At 34.0% G+C, this 21254-nt stretch overlaps 2 long non-coding RNA genes across 3 annotated transcripts in view; one reads left to right on the plus strand and one right to left on the minus strand.

The window, feature by feature from the left end:
* Window positions 1-19032, minus strand: part of LOC150103468 (uncharacterized) — a 112854-nt gene extending 93822 nt beyond the window's left edge. For both annotated transcript variants that reach the window (XR_016548835.1, XR_016548836.1), the window contains exons 1-2: window positions 18901-19032; window positions 13000-13070 (exon numbers count right to left, since the gene is read on the minus strand). This is a non-coding gene — a long non-coding RNA (uncharacterized LOC150103468). The remainder of the gene's footprint in view (window positions 1-12999; window positions 13071-18900) is intronic.
* Window positions 1-21254, plus strand: part of LOC150103467 (uncharacterized) — a 212735-nt gene that overhangs the window by 104050 nt on the left and 87431 nt on the right. Inside the window, exon 3 of the long non-coding RNA XR_016548834.1 lies at window positions 13288-13384. This is a non-coding gene — a long non-coding RNA (uncharacterized LOC150103467). The remainder of the gene's footprint in view (window positions 1-13287; window positions 13385-21254) is intronic.

A 21254-nucleotide genomic window follows, 5' to 3' on the forward strand; every position in this document is an offset into this window, starting at 1 on the left:
AACTGAACTTATAATATTATTCTCGACTGATTGTGTATCAAATGATGGAACAAATGAGAAAGAACAGTGCGGCCTTGAAGCCATTAAACACTTTTTTCCGAAAGTGCACATCGCAACATTCCAATTTCTGGAGTTCAAACTGCAACTTCCCTTGCTCAGTGACTTCAAATCGATGAACCAAAGCGACGCAGATGTCTGCTAGAATAGGATGCGCTGCCATAGAAGAATTCAATACGTAATTTTGTGCTGTCGAAGTAAAATTTCTCCTTTTTCATAAGGGTTCTTTCAACGGAAAAACTATAATAATATGGTGGTTGAGAAATTCCAAACATAATGAGGAATTCATATTTTCTTTTCCGTCGGACAAACCGTTTTTTTTTCAACTTAATACCGCGAGTCTGTCTTATTAATATCGTAAAATGTAGTTTTTGATTTATTTTATGGCTAATCTACGAGCGGAAACGATTGGTAAGGCAAAAAAAAAAAAAAAAAAGACAACAGAAATGCTGACGGGTAAAATATTCCTTAATAGAGCAGTAATCCTTTAGCTTTTTTTTTCTTCATGCCTCCAAGAAGCAGTGCTTCTTGGAGGCCTGAAGTGGCTTGAAAAAATTTGATAGAGAAGATTTCCGAATCTAACCCGTATTGCTGATACTAATGCGCTATAAGTTCACGACCTTCCACGAGTGGGATTCATATAGAAAAATATGAAATACGAAAAAAAGCTTTATAGAATGGCATGCTATAGTTGGTAATATACTAATTTCTAGCTTCTTTGATGATTCTATTTGAGGAGATACGACATTCTTTGACTATTGAAAGAGCACTGAGCGATATTTTATCTGAAAAAAATTCCGATATTTTTTCTTATAAACAAACTAGTGCATGTTTCTCCAAATTCGGTTATTCCAAATAAGAAAGATTTGGCACCGCAGACTGTGCTGAGGATTACACAATTCGCATAAAAATCAAACGAAGTACTTTTTCAAAAAAGCATAAAAATCAAATGAGTATCTAATAAGAGGGCTGCGGTCTCACATTAGGCAATAAAAATAATTTAATAATCTACCTTATAAAGATGTTCACAGACAATTATGCACTAGTCTTTTCCATTTTTTAAAATAAGATGCGATTGTATATCAGAACGAAGTTTAGTTTTCTGCTTGGTGATAACGGATTCCCCTCATTTTTGCTGTCCAATTCAGTTATTTAGTATTGATGACTATCCGCTTAGGTTGCGAAAAAGGGTAACGAGATGTATGTAAGCGTAACAGATTTCTTGATGGCACGCTCATTTCAATAAGCATCTGTGAAAAAACCAAAAGAAGAATCAGCAGAAATTATAATCCAAAAGAAAAACATCGTGATATAGCTTGGACACAAATTAACAACCTCGTGTTACAATTAAATGAAATTGTTTAATTTAAGTAAAAGGAGATTATTAGCTTTAATAGCCTTCACTACGTATAGGGATCGCGAGTGGATGGATGTTTCCAGGATAGTCATGTTGGATATCAAAGACATGCGCTGTTAATGTTTCATGAGTTACGAGGGTCTTTATCATGAATTTTTTTAAATTAAAAATTATAATGAACAACAACAGAAAAACAACATGTTAGTAAACGAAATGTGTACTGCGAAATACAGGAAAGAAAAGTTAAAAGGAGAAGGCAGGTCCTCAGAGATTGGCATAATAATGAAAACAGGCAGAAAATTGTGATGACAGGAAAAGACAAAAATGTTCCTCTGCTATATCTTATAAATCATTGATGTTCAACCTGTCGTTATTAAAGATCCCAAAAGCGCCCGAGACACTGGTCCGGAGAAAGTCAATATGCATTAAAATATTCCAAATTTCAATAAAAATCTTAATCAAAAATTGCGTCTCTCTCTCTCGTTGATCAAAAGAGAAATCGCAACACACGAGAATAATCTTTGTTCTGACAATTCGTATAATTTTCATCAATAACCACTAAACGGTACAGGTATAAAAATATCAGTAATTAGCAATGGTATGTGGAAAACATATTTTGTTTCTGCCCAACTCATTTGAATCATGAAGTTACAGGGTGTGAAATGAAAGTACCAAGACAACCGAAGAACCACAGTCTTATCTTCGTTTTGCACATCCCCATGGAATTTTTAGATCCATAGTTTATAATGATAGTTAACGAGATGCATTGCCTTCTCGGAATAACAGTTGGAGACGACAGTGGGCCAACAGAGCGAGACGTAGTCTGTTAATGACATGTGAAAGTTTCGTCAATCCGTGAGCATAGAACACCTTCATAACGACACAGAGACAGAGAAAGAACAACTAATCGATGGTTTAAGAAAAGGGAATGTTGTTCGCAGTCGTTTTATCTCCAATACAGTGAAGGAAGACAACGAAAAGGGAAATTATTAACACTACTCATCTGGAAACGACTATCTCATTTGGATTTGCATCCCAGACATGTTCAACTCCCCGTTCGATTCATTAACCGAAGATCGTTTAGTTTCTGGCATGTCTTATCGCAAGCGAAATATTTTCTTTATTTACTTAAAGCCTTGTGACTATTTTCTGTTGAGATTCCTAGCCATAAAGCGAAGAGCATCTCTCTCATTGAACCGTGGTCCGATGATCTGCACGTGTGTGTGTGTGTATGTGCCACGTCTATCGGTCATTGTCCTTATTGCTCCCCACCTCTATTCCTCTTCAGCTTGACGGGAAATGCTCGTGCCATGGGGCTGAGCACACACACACACATACACTCTGTGGTAGTTGGTGCTATACACGGAGGTGACCTTGGCGCAGAACAACGTCGATGGACGGCGAAGTACAGCAGCAGCAGCGTTTCAGCGATGACTGTACGAATGCACACCAACGTTGAGAAGAGGCCTGAAAGATGGCTGCCACATCAGTGAGTTCGTTTGGCAACTGTCGACAAAACTCCTCGCTAAAGAACGAAGTCTTTTCTGCATTAAGAAAACTTGTATAATAAACCAAGACATTATCCATTGGATGATTCGAATTTGTTGTTGTTTCATTTGGGAAGAGATTATACATTTATTTTACAATCTTTTTTATATTGCAGTTTGTTTATTTATAGAAGATCTAATAACAGAAACCTATGAGTATATGCCAAGATACTTGATAGTCCGTTTCGTTTGATCAATATGTATCTATTATGGTTCAAAACTTTTTTTTTTCCATTTGAGGAAGGGTAAGACACCTTATCTCAAAATAAGTGAGTAAATTAATATTCCAAAGTAAAGACATTTTCATGTCGGCTTTTATATGTGGAATTGATACACTAACAACTGATTGTACATGGAACAATATACGCGAACAGGCTTTTGATCAGTCCTCTTATTATTATTATTATTATTTTTTTTTTTTTGAGTGCACATGCAATTCAGTCTAAAACACTCAATACTAATCATAATTTTCTATGCACAGTTTGTTGTTTTGCAACCCAATCGAATTATGATTGGTTTCCTTGATAACTAAAAGTGGCATTTACTGTGATGAAAATTTCGTTCGGAGTAATATTTTATGGTAAATCATTAAAAGCAAAATTATGGTTTTAAAATATATGCATGGGGATGTTAATCAGTATACGTTATCGCTAATGTTGTTATACAACGATAGCATCTCAAAACATTAGAAGCAATCATTATATAATAACACATCCGAATACTCAGCTATAAAAGTAATTGCTCTTCACATCTGAACAAGATCAGATGTGGATATATCTTTATTCAGAAAGTTTCTAAACAACCTAAACAACTTTCTCTATAGAAAGTCGTTTAGGTTGTTTGGAACTGTGGCAGAAGCTAAGTGTATGAGGCCCGTGTATTATTTCGGCTAGTTTGTCCGTTTTGTGGGATAAAAAATGGAGTTTCCTAGAGGAAAACCTTGTCACTAGAATACGAGACCAACTAACTGACTTTCATTGGACCCTTATAAACGGGATTTGAATCCACATCTTTCCACATAAAGGACATCGTCAACAGTAACTGACTATATATAAAGAAGAAACGAGTATGAAACACTGTCTCTTCAAAGGCGGCACTAGGTTATTTTTGCCTTAGCAAGTCAAGAATGCATTTACATAACAAAAGCCTTTATATTTCTAGTGAAACATCAGTTAATGGACATTCCTGGAAAGGTGGTCTCGCAATAAGAGGAGATTTGATAATTCCCGTCTCCCTCAACTGTGGCATCCTTTGTTCTTCGTATTCGTATCGAGAACACCCTCCCACAGTATCAGTGCTTGAGAACGGGAAGTGTATCACGGACAGTGCAATTAATTATGTCTAAGAACTGTAATGCTATTCAGAGGAATGTTTCATGATTGGCAGCGAACTGAGTAAACAGGCTTGAGCAGATAATAGTCGTGGGTTTTATTGACTTACGTACAGAAGATGAAAACTGCAATCAAGGTAAAGTTGAAGGACAAGCTTGGTGACACACGACAACATCAGTTCTGACGGACAACTGCAAAATTAAAGGCTTTTAAAAGTGCATTAAAGGAATGTCGAACCTATGCTATTATCGCATGGCTTCTTGTGACATTTATTCTTGTAAATAAACGTGATACTGAAGCACTGCAATCAGTAAGCGATTTTTAAAATTCATTTTGGAACGTTCAGAACTTGTAACACTAAAAGGCAAGATCAAACTTAGAATGAAAGAAATATTTAAATAAAAATCCAATTTGTTAGCCTTAATATGGCCATAACAGAGTTTTGTAACCCATCTTTCAGTGTATCCCTTTGTGTAACACAATTTTCATTTATTGCGATTTATATAAAACAAACTTAACATGTAAAAAAAAGGACACTTATAAGGTCATATTCGCTGGTAGATAGTGGCTAGAAAAACTATAGCACCACACACGGGTCACATGTCAACTTTCTCACATACAAAGGCATTTCGATGACAAGAGGATTTTTGTCACGTGAAAATGCTAAACCGTTATTTGGAGCCATTTATCAGAGAATTACAGTGATGTTATCAACTGACTTCCCTGGAGGATGTGGCGAATCTAAAAATAACTGACTCGCAGGTATTTCTTTTGAACACATTTAACCCAAAAGATTTTTTTCCCTTTCAGAATGCTATTTTGAAAATGCTTTACTTCTCGCCAGAAACTTTACTACCAGCCTCTCCAACCACCGGAAGCAACTCTTTAGTTGATTTCTGAGACTCGCTGAAGTGCCCTCATCCTAACTTGTGACGAGTTTTTTTTAATTGAAAACCTATTAAAGTAAATATCGCACATTCATGACTTTAGATCTTATGATCTAACAACATTTAACATGATTAACATCTAACACATAACAATCATTATTTAATGAAAATGATCTGTTTTATCTTCAAGATTCACTGTGGTTTTTCTAATTTATGGTTAATGATACCTCTTGCAGGATAACGTTCCATTCCATCAGCAAAGTGATTCCTTCAGCATGTAGGAAGTAAACGATACATATAAGATCTTTAGATATCACAACTTTTGAATATCTGACTTTGGTAGAGATCAGTTATTCAAAATTTACTTTAATGTTGTAGCTAACTATGGCTGAGAGAGAAATTTAATTCCTTTTCCTTCACTCACTCCAAGTATAAACAAACAGATCTCTTTATTCACACTCAACTCTGGGCATAAAATTACATTCTTGACAATGCTTCAAAGCTACAGTAATGAAGGACAGTACTTAGTGAGGTCGCCGTTCTTTAGAATGGAAGTCATGAACATAAATGCACAAACTTGAGTTTGCTTATTAAGCTGACTTAATTGCGTGTATTTCTCTGGCTGTTTTCCTGCCTGTTTTGAGAAGTGAAAAACCGGAGTTTAGAGGAGGATGGAGAGAGAGAGAGAGAGAGAGAGAGAGAGAGAGAGAGAGAGAGAGAGAGAGAGAGAGAGAGAGAGAGAGAAACCTTGAGTTGAAAAGAAATTTTCAGTTACCCAACGAATCCTTACATAAGCCAGTATTTACAGAATTTACAGGTATTATAGAAATAGCAGAACGAAATATGACGGTGCTTCTTAATTTGTAACTTTTTTTTTATAATAGAAAAACAGAGAATTTGCAATCAATTTGAATTTGAATTTGGATTTGAATTTGGAGGATTCAAACTCATAGTTTGTTGGAAGAAGTATACGCTAACCACTCGGCAACCAAGCCGGAAACTCTTTATTTTATAAAACAAGCTGTACAATTCGGTGGCGTACCGAAGATTAAAAACTTTCTTAAGATCCAGTTCGAGCTAAGTTATGGGGCATTTTCAAGCACATCTATCCTTATTATCCATCCCCGCCCTCCAGTGCACAAACAGAGCAAAGTATTTGGCCCAGCCGGATAGACTTAACTATCACAGGTACAGGAGACAGAGGTACTTCTCGGTGTCAATGCAAATAATCTTCTAATCGACATTAATTTATCGCAGAGGTATTCATGCCATGCACACTGTAGGTACAGAGGGGGAGGGATAGATTAGTTATCAAGCGATCCTGAAACAGCCGTTGGAAGAACGTTAGTGCAAATGTCCGATGCTTAATTAGAAGTTTGTATACTTTTATTTAGTTATTAATCTGTAACTGAATCCGTCTATAAAGTCCTCGTGCAATTTGAATTGTTAATGAACTTTTAATAACTTTACTTCTATATAGGATATGAACAATCTGTAAACTTCAAAAGAGAGGAAATTTATTCAAGATTTAAATCAACTTGTTATTGATTCATGTGTTCTAATTTCTAATTAATTACTTTCATTTTGAAGCTGCTCAATACACTATATTGAGCAGCTTCAGTTGAAGAAAAGGTCATTTGTGTTCTTTGGTTAGCTGAGCTGAGGTCTGTATCAGTCACCAGAAGAAAATTGAGGACTTATTACAAGGAAGCGCCTCAGAGAAATTTAATCAAAATGGATGAAAAAAAAATATTAAAGAAACAGGATCCATCAATGATAAGCCAAGAATTGGAAGACCAGGGGTAAAAGGTGAGGCAGTGTTATCTATAGAGCAAACTTTCACGAACATTCCACGAGAATTAGTCATTCCTAAAGCAACATTTCACAAAATGCTGCAAAAAAATTACATCAACGAGCTACAGTTCTTAATTCCAGTTCACCAGATGTAGGACGAAGACTACTTACTATATTCGATTAGTTTTCCTAGCATTATTTTGATTATGGAGTTACTATTGCATTCTGCACGTTATTTACATTTCATACAGAAATTAAGTTGGGAAAAATTCAGTTTGCACAACTACTTTATATATACCGTGTATTTCTTTAAACACTAAGAGACTAATAAATATATACATAAAAAATAATAATTATAAATGACAATCATCAGACGGTACGTAGTAAGTGGCAGGATAAAGTCCAGTCCACCAGAGATTTTCCATTAATATCATTTTTTTTTTTTTTTAACCACGAAAGCAATATATCTAGTTATGTGAATCTGTGTGTGCGTGTATTTGATGGATTAAATGCAATCATGATTCGAATAGCGTTTGTACCATAGTCGATCGGCAGTCATGTGAGAAATGCATATGCAGGGGTGTTGGCATCCAGATATTTCGTGATACAGTCACAGTAAAACGGAGTTTGATTCATAGTAATGCCTTAGGAAAGCTTCATACTTTAGGTCGCCCTCTCGCCTTCCCAGCATTAAATTAGTTTCCAGAACCTCGTATTCTTGTTCTAACAACCGGAAAGTGCTATGAAGTACAACAGTAATAATTTATCCTTTTTTTTTTTTTTTTTTTCCACAGCACAAAGAGCGCTCATACACTCTCTGGCCAAACTGTGTGGTTACATTTGCTTGAAACTCCAGATGTAGTTCACACTAGGAAAGATACCGTGACCTTGATAGAGGATTTCTTCAGCACTGCATACTACTTGCATAGCTTATCGCTGCTCTTTGTCCTCCGCGCAGACAAGCAGCAAGCTGCCTATACAAAGCAAGCACCTTCTGCAGTCTGATAGTTTAGATGTTATCTCAACATGTTAAAGGGACCGGTGTGTGTTTCGGGAATTTATGATAGTCTGGTTCATAAAGACGATATATTAATAAACTGTTATCGTGCTCAACTAGAATATGGATAGCTAGGTAAATAAGTGTTCGATCCAAGCCAATTATAAGGTTGCAGTACGTTATATACAAATACCGGATAAAAGAATCGCCACTCAACGGAAGTGAAAAAATATGGATACTATACTAATACAAAAAAACAATTTGTAATTAAAAAAAACAATTTGTAATTAAAAAAAACAATTTGTAATTAAAAATAAACTTTAAGCAAATCAGGCATGCGCACACATCGCCATCTTTTGGCTTGGATCTCTGTAGCGAGCTGAAAATCAACATCTAAGTGCAGAGTCGTCTTTATTTATAGTTCCAACAAGCATCAGTGTTTTCTATAGCAATCTTACTATTAGCAGCTTTTATGTGCATGACCTTCATCCAGCAGTTCATATCCCAACCACTTTGAGATCGACATAAGGTCTATCTGTCCAAGGGAGCTAGAAAATGAGCTGTCGTGAATTATCTTTTGAATCTACAATAATTTTCGAATAAAGAAATGCATCGTGAGTTTTGCATTGATGGAACATACACTGAACTGAGTCATCTCCATCTCCATAAAGTTCTTCAGAATACAGAAGTGGCTAACTAAATTGGAACACACAAAAAAAGTTTACATTTATGTCAAAGATATTGACATACACATTATTCATGTTAAGAAGTGATATTTTCCATTTTCTTTCTAGAAAGATCTTTGTTTTGCAACTACTGAACTTCGCTTGTGGGCACGGAGCCTCTGTAGCTCAGTCGGTATCGAAGAGGTCCTTTACTTAAAAAAAACCTCCGTTCGAATCTAGTCTAGAAGGTCGAAGAAAGTGTATAAATGGAATTGTTATAGAAGTGATGGAGGTAATACGGACTGTCAGCTTGGGAAGGAGGAAAAAAAAATACTATTTAATAAAAACATAAATAAATAAACAGCTCATCGTTATGTTAATGATATGTCATGCATGTAATTTCGTCACTTGAATTTCAATATTTCAAATTATGCAACGAATACAGACGAAACTTATCGTAGTTAGAAATTCTAAACTTTCAGCGTGAATGGCAATGTTGCCATAGTAATTTTTTTTCTTTTTTTTTTTTATTAAGTTCGGAATACTACTAGCAGAAACTAACTGAACAATAGACATTCACGTGCACAAGCCGTTTTGTACTAAAATTTATTTTCTTATAGAAATAATTATGTATTTTAATTTTATATAAATTCTACTTAGTATTACATGATCTATACGATTTTGCTTTGCAACTATTTTATTTATTTCTTTACGTATTTCTCTAGTACAATACGCAAAATTCTAAGTTTACAAAGCATATTTTTGAAAATTGTAGAGATTCTTCATTCCATTAGGACAAAAAGTATAACACTACTTAAACTATTCTATTTGTAATTTCCAGTGTCTTCAGGGTTTGCTAACCGAAAAAAAAAAAAAAAAAAAAGAAAAGCATCAAAATTGACGGACCAGCATTAAATTTTATTTAGCAACGAAAACAGGTCAAAATATTAATTAAATTCGCTGACAAGAAGTTAAATAACAATAACAGAAATTTAATCCTAAAATAATTATATTCATATTTCAACTGAAGCTCTTTTCGTTTGGAGCACTGATTTTTCAGTGCGCTCTTTATTTCTATGTTAAAATCGACAATATCACGGATGCATTCTAGTGCGGGCCCTTTTCACCTGTTGCTTTAACCACTTCATCAAGGGAAAAATCATGATCCAAATGACTGACTGCAACAACTTGAGTAACTGGAAAATTCATATAATCGGTCTGTCTGTTTGAGTTTATTCAGTTCATTTCCTCTGGCTTAGGAATAATAATAATAATAAAAAAAAAGTATTATCAACTTACAGGAAGCGAGTGATTTTTAATAGCGGAAGGATTATCTGGGAGCGATAAAAGGTAGACGAAGAAAGAGTATTAGGCAATAGTTATTAATCAGTTGATTTAAAAGGGAAGTTGCAAGAAAGGACAACGCTTTAATGTAAAAATGTTGACTTAGAAACTTAAACTGAAAAACAGATAAGCGAGAAATAAGGAGAGACATCATCTGGGACAATGAATTACCGGGAGGGGAGGGGAGGGGAGAGAGAGAGAGAGAGAGAGAGAGAGAGAAATAATATATTATTCGGATAAATGATAGTATTTAAAATATCAATCATAAAATTTCTAAGGAAAGAGTAGCTAGCTTTATTCAATCCACCGATTGAATGAAGAATTTTTTACTTCTAGAAAGTCAATTGAAAGGCTAAGACTACTAGTTCACATGTATCTAAGTTCCTTAGACCTTCAGAATTTTCCTTAAAATCTAAATTATCACTAAGGTTTCCATTAATCGTTATAGTTGATCGAAAAACAAAGGACTGATTGCTTTTGTAGCAGCGCTGCTTACTTTCGCATTTTGATTTTTTTTTATTATTATTAATAAAGATCATCATCTGCATTGCATAAACAGCAACTTACAGATATTTTAACAACTGAGAAGGAAAAATAAATTGTCAGTATGAAACTTCATAAGGCTCTAGAGATGGACGGGATATTGACATAAAGTATTATGTTAAGATATATCTGGTTCATCCAACGTGAACTACGAAGTCCAACCCAACTATGGAGTTCGGATTTTTCTATATCTGTGGACAAGTTGATCACACGTCTCCCCGCGTGAATCATTCAACGTTTTCTTCAGATTGATTTACCACGTAATTCAACAGTGATCAATATAGGGTCCGTTGTTGTTTATCACCGACATTAATCGTGCAATTAAAAGTTAATGTGTAAATTTGCGGATGATATTAAAGTAAAAGGGTTGATCTGAGAAATATCAACTTAAAATGTAAAGTCCTCGGCCTGATTAGAAAAATACTAACAATGAATTAATTACATTTACAGTTCCTACTACCTTAATCTGTAGGAACATCGCTAGTAGATAGTTATTCTTGAATTACACATATATATATTTTATTTTTTTGAGGAATGTTCAGAAAAAAAGTAACTAATAATTTTGGTAGAGTACTATCACACTGGAATAATCTTTCTACATTTCAGATTTCTAAGTTTTTTTTTTTTTTACCTCCAATAGGAAAATATATACTGTACTTCTGATTGCAATGAAATATTTTCAACTACTATCTCATTCAACAGTTTTTCAAAACTAATTACTTCAGACATCTAGAATATTTGTATCTTCATTCTGTATGTCATCTTCATCATCTCTGATTCCTTTCCTCCATATCGAAGTTGTTTCTTCAATAGCCTCCAGAACATCTTGCCACCTTCAAAATATTTATTTTCTATATTCTTCTTTGTCTTTCTATGACTTTTGTTTTGTTACTTAGCTTAGCTTTCTTAGATTTTTCTTTGTATTTTCTAAGGGCAAATGGTGACTTACTTTCCAGGAACTTTCGATATGATTATTTCTTTTCCAGGGCTGCATGTTTAACTTCTTGAGTCAACTATGAAGTTCGGATTTTTCTATCCTTTTAGACAAATTAATCACACGCTTCCCTGGGTGAATCAGTCAACGTTTTCGTCAGATTTTGTCACTGAGGCGCGAAGGTTTTCTTCTTTCTCTCTATATTTATATTTTCAAATTCTTTCACTTGTTCCCCAACAATATTTGTATATTTGAACACACTTGAGATCCCCGAACTGTTTGGCTTTGATTCTTTTCAAAACTCTTAGTATACATTTTTCTGTGATAATGATTTTTATCCCTGCTCAAAGCCAATTGGTGATCGCTTCTTTGCTTGAAATCTTCTGCATACGTTTGTATCTCGAACCGGTCTGATTGTGTGTTTCCTCCATGAATTTATGTAGTTCGGAGTTAATACTAATTTTGTACATAGCATGCCAGTTAGTTTTTTTTTTTTTTTTTGATTGGCAAAACCTAGATTTGAATCCCTCTTACGACATCAGGGATGTTTATATGAGCTTGGAAAATAAAAGTGAGTTAGATGAGTGGTCTCATACGAGATGGAAAGTTTTATTTTATTTTATTTATTTATTTCTTGGAAATGCTGCTAATACAGCAGCATTTCCAAAATGTGATCTGCGGCGAGGGTACCGGTCCTGGGAAAAAAAAAATTACTGATCCCTCAGAAAATATAAAATTTCAAATATAACATGTGATCTGTCGATAGAGAAAAACAATCAATAAAATAATAAGATAAAAAAATAAACAGTAAAAATGTGTAGCTATGTAATTCAAGTATCTTAACATACTCATAGATATGGAAAAAATACTTAGTCTGGGTGTATTTTCTAACCGATAAATTCTGTATTGAAAACACCCATATTCTATTACTTGTTTAGTCAATGGAATACTTGTAATAACAGAACTTACTAGAAAGCATGCGAGATCGCCTTGATCTCGCATGCTTTCTAGTAAGACAGAAATGTACAATCATGTGTGTGAAATGGGCCGCGAAAAGTCATATTAAAAAAAAAAAAAAATGTCCCCAACTATGAAAAGCTTGGAAAACGCTGATACAGAGTAAGCCTATCAAAGCTGTTAAAATTTGTATAGAGCAAGATTGCTGCCTTATATTAAGAAATGACATGCACAGGATTTAGACGTGTTAAACATTGTGAGATAGATAGTGAACAAAATTACTGCAAAAAAAAAAATCTTTCAAAACATCATTCCACAACTTTGACATCCAGATAATCGGTTTTCTACTGTAGTTTAGTTTGAGTCAACCAGTTCGCTGCATAGCTATAGTAATACGGTAGGATTACTAAATATAAACCCCTATAAGATAAGTACAGTATTGACAACAGTGACAAATACATGATGAGTAACGGATTGTACATAGAATGAGTAATAATAAAACTTAATTGCAGCATTTTAATGTATACTAAAAAAAATTCTCTCTTATGAACGAGAAGGTGTAAGTTATTTAAAAAATAGAACTTACAACAGTGTTCCCTATAAGATTCTGTTCAACCATTCAGAATTATTTCTTAGAAACATTTGAGGTAGAGAATCCTATTTTAAAAAAAAAATATATAATAATCTGAAAATATCTATGGTACTAACTTCTAACAAAGAGATGGGGGAAGGGCAATATAAAGAAATATTTGTGGCTAAAATTTTAGATCAAATTTTAGAAAAAAATTATGCACCTTGTGGGTCTATAATTTTTTCCTCCTATTTTTTTTCTCTATATTTTTTCCAGTTATCTTCTATAATTTTTTATTTTCAGATTGCAGACATGCTGGACTTAATTAACGATGGGCCAAGTTCTAAATGCTACGGGTGTCCATCATACTGTGGTCATTCCGTATACAACTCCGTCTCTGGTAAGTACCCCATTCTCATGGAAAAGAATTTATTTCTCGTTTACTTAAGCCCAACGCAGAGCTACCATACATTCTTGCCTTTCGACTGACGGCGCCGATGTAAAGGTTCGGGAGAGGCCTAATTTTGGGTGCAAAGCGAACGGTGCCAACGTAATGGACAAAAACTTTCTCTGCCTGGATGGCAGCGTAGGAAATAGAATCGAGGTGGAGTACTGGTAGGAGTAAAGTGAAATAAGTGGGGCGCTTGAATGTAAGGATTTCGTCCCACTGTAGAAACGGATAGCAGGTAGATTAGAAGCATTTTATGATGAAACGATACTGAAGCCAAATGAAACATACTGCGATTTGGACAGAGTAACCATGTAAGCTCAACAGTGTTTTTATTTTGCATAAAAATACCTAAATTTTATTTCTCAGTTAGTCCATGGAAGAGTTGTATTGGAAAGCTCCAGAGATATATGGAATATTGTTGTTCACAATCACGGAATGGAGAAGATTTACAGCCATGAAACATAAGAAACAGAAAGAAAATAATTTCGCAATAGTTTCGTTCGCAATAGTTTTGTTCTAAATACCCTTTGAATAACATTAAGATAAACGTCGCCCCGTTTATGCTTACTTAAAATAAACGGGGCGACGTTTTGCTCCGATTTCAGACCAGAACATTTCTAGAAGTGCCTCAAGGTACCTCGTATAAGTCACTCGTAATTTTCGTAAAAGATTTTTTTTATTAAAATTACCACAATCTAAGCAGGAAGGTGGAGTCGATAATATAATCCTTAAAAAAAAAAACATTTTCAAAAAAGTTGATTGTTATTCATTAATTTGTTGCCAAGAACCAGAGCTCTTTGACAGCTCATATTGATATGTCTGACAATTAAGCCACTTTTTTTTTTATGTGAATGCCACGAAAGATTATAAATCTTTCACATATTACTACTGTGGATGGACTAAAGGGATGATAATCCAGAACTGCTCTCTAGACAAAACATGAAACTTATATATATATATGGCGGTCTCATCTTTTACTTTCCTTCCTCTACTTAGAAACGAAATGAGTTTTTAAATTTAATTTAATAATTGATTAAATTAAAGTATACAGAAGTGAACGTTTTGCGATATTTTACAACTAGCATTATTAAAAGAGCACACAGACACCACAGCACAATGCATTAAGGATTGTATAGATTAGTCACCTCATACTTATTCTTGAGCTGAGGAGAACTAAAAATTATTGAAAAGAAAAGAGCAATTTAATGGAACTAAGTAACATAGAATGTTAATGATTCCAAGAGTTTTTATGACTTATTTAACACCTTGTTAATATAGTGAAGGGAACATTATTAATAAATATGCACATAGAAATCGTATACTAATAAGAAAGTACGTGTGAAGAAAGAAGCAAGTGTATTAGCTTTGGATTTAGACTTGTAAGAGTGTAATTTTTGGGAAACAATGGAAAGAACATTATAGAAATAAAAAGAAACAGAAATAAAAGACATGAATGAAGAAGAAGAGAAATTAGCTGAGAATTTGAAACTCCACAATAAATGGAAATGAAGCACAGTCGTTGTTCGTGCTGTGAATGGTCGTGTCCACAGAAATATTTATAGGAAAGGTATACACTGAGCGTCTTGCGTATCCAGGAGCTAAGTAAATTAGCTTTCCTCCTAACCCCACTTAGTGGCTAAATTCACCTGTAATAAAAAAAAAAAGATGTTATAAATAACTTTTGTCTGAGACAAGATAAGAACCCATGTGTCTTTCTTCTAAGTAAGGAAGAAGAATATGTGTTGTTGTCCTTCCCAAGAATAGAGAGAGAGAGAGAGAGAGAGAGAGAGAGAAATTAAACGTGTTATCATTCACAAATTACATAAAAGCCAAGTTACTCGTGATTAAGAGGAACCCCATTGGGCCTAATACGTAAAGGAAGATAAGATGGGATAAAATTTTTCAGACAACTGGATCAGAATTCTTGATTCATTTGTTAAATTCAATGTGATAAAGAATCCAGATTAGCGCTTCTTTCTTTGGTGTTTAGGATTTCTTTCGTTCATCGAATCCAAAATACAGTCGGTCTTTTGTGAATCATTATTATTGCACTGACTAATTATTTTACATCAATGAAGCACAGCAATGTACTGGACCATAACCACAGTAGATTTGAACATACGACTGCCGACTATTTTGTCAAATACTTCTTCGTGGTTCTAAAATGTATTACAATGCTAATATACTGTGATAAATATAGAGGTAATAAATGCCTAAGGAAAATCAAAAGGATCCTTTATGTCAATAGAGAACCAAAAATTAACCATATATTGTGAGTCATTCTGTAACTAGTCGAAGACATTTATTTATACATGTTTTTGAACTTTAATATTCCAGGGTGTAAATTAAAATTCTCTCCTTTACATTTTCAATGGATTCACTCCAATGGATGTTGAAACGTTCAATGGAAGGATAGAATTAGAACTCTTCAAGGCATCTGTCTGTTATGCATGTCCCTTAAACTTAGTCTGCTGCATGTGATACCAATTATATAACCGGATCCCATCAGCTATTTTGATTCTTTAAAGCAGCGTGTTTTGTCCCTTGGTCGTCACTGCAGAACCAGTTTTTCACTTGTAATCATTTACCAAGCGACGAGAAACGAACAATCCCTGGTTGTTGCAAGATACTTCTTCACTAGACTTCGCTTACCTGAATCTCTCCGCTGTGTCACAAGCGAACCATTGCTCTTAGGCGGTCATTGGCTTGGCTGCTCAGACGCAGCTGAATATACTTCGGTTGTATGACCTCACTGCTGGCGATTTCTTTCTCTGGGAAGCCATGCAAGTGCAGCGAGCTGAGCCAACAGAGATAGCCTGAAGGTCTGTACCATTTCGTCGTGTTAGGTGAACCGTAAACTGTATGGAGAAGTTTGCCAGACTTTTGGGATAAGATTAGAACTGTGTAGTGTATAGGAAGTTGGCTGACGTCATTGGCATGTTTCAGGAGCTAACTGTGTCTTATGTTGTTCCTAGATTTTCCTGAAAATCAGGGGAAGGGGGGGAGACCAAAAAGTTTCATTTTAAAACTAAACGATATTCGGTTCCTCTAATCTTTTACAAAGATATTGAAACAGAGGATGTTTTCAAATTTTAAACAGGAATATTTTTAAAAGAATGGAAGGGAAAATGTTACACTAACTTTGTATAGTTTTCATTAGTGTAAACAAAAACTTTTGTAAAATGATTAGTTATTTAATTAAATATAATATGATCTTTTCATACAATGAATGACTATCGATAAGATTCTAAAATTAAGTTTAATTGTAAGACTGACTGAAGTTTCCGAGTCATTTACTGAAAGTTATGAGGTTTCACATGAAATCGAATATTTATAAATTCATTCGATACTCTAAATCAATCTCCACCATTACAACGCTTGAAGATCCAGCCCTCCCACAAAAAATGTCCATGGAATGATATATAGCTTTATGGAGCCATGAAAGTTTTATGGACCAATGAATCACGATGTTTGTGCCATCTGGAGAAATTCGGGCGTGAACGGATTGCACGAAGCTTGTGATTTTTTTTTTTTTGGTACGGTATCCAAGATGATATCAGGATATCAATTAAGAGCGATAAACCATTTCATGACATGACATTACGGATTATGTCTGTGTGCCTTATGGTATTTTTTTTTCTTTTTCAGAAAAAAACACCCAGACCTATCCAGTTGTAAACAGTACATTAAACGACTACGTAAAATGATACTTCATAACAATATTTGAAAGCTGTCGAGCTATTTTATTTTTCTTCATAAGCCACATCTTATAATGCACACAATATGTTAAATAGTTTAGGTCTTAAGAAGACTTTGACTCGCAAACAAAAAATTTGACCCATAGTCTCCCTTTTTTTTTTGTTCTTTTTTTTTTCTGATTATTATTTGATACTTGGTTTGACTTTACTGGGGAAAGTTATTGCCCTTTGAGATTTGATAATGACCAGACAACTGTAGAGATAATGGAACTTTCACATAAAAAAACTTTAAAAAATTGTATTAAGAAGGAACGATTTTTTTAGTGAAATATCAGAACAACTTAAAGTTAAGTTTCAGATACTACAAAAAATTAAGCTCAGGTGGTATGAAATATTTGATTAGATACAAAAGATTCTTATTCAGTCAAACCTTTACATTAGCTATAATTTCAAAGACTGTATTATTATTATTATTATTATTATTATTATTATTATTATTATTATTATTATTATTATTATTATTATTATTATTTCTCAAACCTTCATGATATCGCATATTCAAGTGGGGAGTCTCATTCCATAAAACAGTAAACTACGCCATATTTGTCACCGTGTGCCTTAAATCATTCACATGGTGCATTTTTAACATCCTCAGAGAAGACATACGCCTACTCTACAGAAAAAAATAAAATATATTCCTTTGTTTACACTTTTATACAGTTTACAGGATTATCTTATGCTCTTTTTCACTTGTACTGTATACATAATCGTATTACAATGAATTAAGTAAATATGCTTTTCACCAACTGGTAAATTTCAAGTCATTACTATTATTATTAGACTCCTCCAAGGAGTCCATGAACTGTTCTACGGAGGGCATTCTACTCCGCACAACCTACCATCACCTTTTTTTATCAAGTTATGTAATTCACAACACCCGAAATACATTCCAGTAGTCAATATTTAATAGTTTTCATACTAATTTAGTCGTATTTATATTTGTATTTGGACCTTTTCCAGATTTTCTGATCTCACGAAATTCAGATGACTAAATTAGAGCCAATTACTCCAGGTGTGGTTTTCTCACAAGTTAAATGCAAAGAGACTTTTTTGTACCTCATTTCTTTACTAAATGTCGGTCTCATCATTTTTTAAAAATCTATACTTTAGAGTAATGTATACAGTATTATTACAGTACACACTGAGGTTAGCCTCAGATCTCTCTCATTACTGAGGAAGACTTTTCTCCCCCCCCCTCCTAATGGGGGAGGGTTGTACTATTTCTTCGTAATAACCCAGTCCATCTTGGAGCGTGCATATTTGTATGTACGAATGTGAATGAATGAATGATATTACAAATATTCATCCTATGACGGGATTAGGACTCACAGCCTTTTACCATTTTTATATTTTTACCATATATGCGATTAAACAAAAATGCAGTAAAATCATCTCGCAGGCAGACAGAAATTCATACGTGTTTTAAAATATACATGCCAATTTAAATCAAAAACATAAAAAACTAAATGTTAGAATTTCGAACTATTTTAAAATAAAAGCTTTTAAAAAATAATAATACTAGAATTTATTTATCTGATATTTGGTCAACAGAACACTATGTCATCAGACTTCGAACTAATTAAGAATAATAACATCATTAGAATTTATTTACCTGATATTCGGTTATTAGAACACTATGCTATTAACACTTCAAAGTAATTTAAAATAAAAGCTTTTAAAATGATAATGTCATTAGAATTTATTTACCTGATATTCATTCAATAGAATCCTATGTAATGAGGTAACTAGAATCATTTTACTTTTATTTTTACGAATTTAAAGCTACATAATAATAATATATTTTTCATTAAATTGTTCCATCTTCGTCTACAACTTTCGCAATGTTTCACGGTGACTAAACTGCGCACTCTAACGGTGAATAATGGGCAACTATCCGGATTATTATTATTCTTATAATTTCAATGTAAAATATTTATTTATGTTTCATAGTTATATTTTTTATATATACCGAACTGGGAGCATCAAACTTGAATATTCTGGCATGTGCAATACTCCTTTATTTTATTCGTTTTTCTGTTTATCTACAAAATATAATATATGAAAGGAATATATTTTTCGCTAAACAAACCACTCAAAATAAGCTGTCGTTAAATACTATTCTAGAAAGAAACATGGCGGCTAAATTTTATACTAATGTTACGTAACGCAAGTACTGGTATTGGCTCATTTTTCATGTTTCATATTCGCATATGACTACACCTGGTTCTTAGACTAGCAGATGTTGTTTGTCAGGTGGATAATTTCTTTCCGTCTTTACAATTGTACTGATAAAGATACGGGTGTTTTGATGTGCAAATACTAATTTACTCATCATTATTTCCTTGTACAGTTTGAAGAAATTTATTCTACCGAGTTTATTGAATTCAGATAAACATTTATTCCTCACACCAGTGTTATTCACAAAGTAGTGAGGCGTAATATCTAGTGTTATTTTAACACGTCTCCAATAACCGTACTTGCTTTCAGTCTATGATTTATAGGTGGGATGTGATCAAGCAACGAAGGTTCAATTCAACATAATAACATAATCCAATATAGAAGCGGTGATCTTTTCAACTGTAGCCAGTAACCACACACGTCAGACAGAGAGATAATTTAATTTCTCTCTCTTAGTAGAAGCTGCTAAGTCTTTTCGAAAGATATGAAATAAATCACGTATAAGCGTAGCTAATTTCTGTGTTCACTAATTCTAATATTATTTCCGTAAACTTGATGGTTGCACAATTTTAAATATCAGTGTTCTGTGTATAGAGAATAAGAATTATCTTTCATTCTAAAAATAATAATATAATAACAACAACCAATTTTAAAATAAAGTATAAACAAGCTAATGGAATTACTGAATTATTTGGGGAAAATTAAACTGGGATGTACACACAAACAAAGCAATTCCCTCCAATGTTTGGCACGGTTTACTACACTAAAAATGACAGAGGCTTAAGCCATTTTATACGAATATCTAGTTGCTATAGCACTGAAGCATTTGATATGAATTCTAGTTTGCCAGGCGCAATCAACGATGAAATGGCTCTAAGAATATTTGTCCCAATACAAACTGAAACGGACGCTTTACAACATCTTAATTGAAAAGACGTTGAATTATATTATTTTAGAGGAAGAAAGTTAAGCGTCGATTCTTATTGTAATATAATTAATTAAATACAGTTCTTATTAATTTCACTAGGACAAATGTCTCCCACCCTGTCACACCGACCTGTAAGTGTTTCTTAGCAGAACTGTGAATTCTGCAACTTATAGAGAAGAAGTCCTGGATCCTTATGTTCGTCAGTATGTGGGTGCAAATAGGGGAGACATTTATCCTACAAGACGACAGTACTCGTCCTCAAATCATTATACTACCTCCACCTTCTTCACAGATATTAGAGAAATTATGTGGACTCAACACAAATGCTTTCGGGTTTGGACCTACTACGGAAAACTTGGTCTACCTTTAACAGAATCCTCACCAATCATGGAAGATGTGCAGACCATATTTACAAATGGGGCATGATTGCCTTACCCAGGTGCGACTGTTGATCACCCCGCCAGACAATTAATCATATTACAGTAGAATGTGCCCAACTTGCATACATTGGAAACCTGTTGAACTTCATTCCTGCTACACCAAGTGCAATTGACTGGATAATCAACCTAGATATACAGTTATAGTCTATTCTTGAGTGTCTCTTTTATGACTTTATTATTTATTATTATAGTATATGTCTATTATTATGTTTATATATATTAAGAATTATTGTATTGTAACTTTTCATGCGTTGTTAGAGCAAATCGAGACTCGTCTGTAAACGATACCGACTCTCATTGGTCTTGGATCCAATTGACGTGGAGACTGGCCCATTTCAAACGTTCTCTGCTGTGGCGTGGGGATAGTTGCACGCAGACGGCCGGTCGCCTAGCATACATGTCTGGAGTAAGTAGTCAGTAGCTTCCCTTCACTGGATCTCTGGGTGCTGTTTGTGACTGTTGGAATTGGTTCCGCAGTTTTTGGACCTCGGGAACGCTTCAAATGAAACCATCTG

Source organism: Typopeltis vanoorti, chromosome 9 (assembly GCF_054136105.1).
Source record: "Typopeltis vanoorti isolate ZY-2024b chromosome 9, IOZ_Tvanoo_1.0, whole genome shotgun sequence".
In the NCBI taxonomy this organism is placed as follows: Eukaryota; Metazoa; Arthropoda; class Arachnida; order Uropygi; family Thelyphonidae; genus Typopeltis; species Typopeltis vanoorti.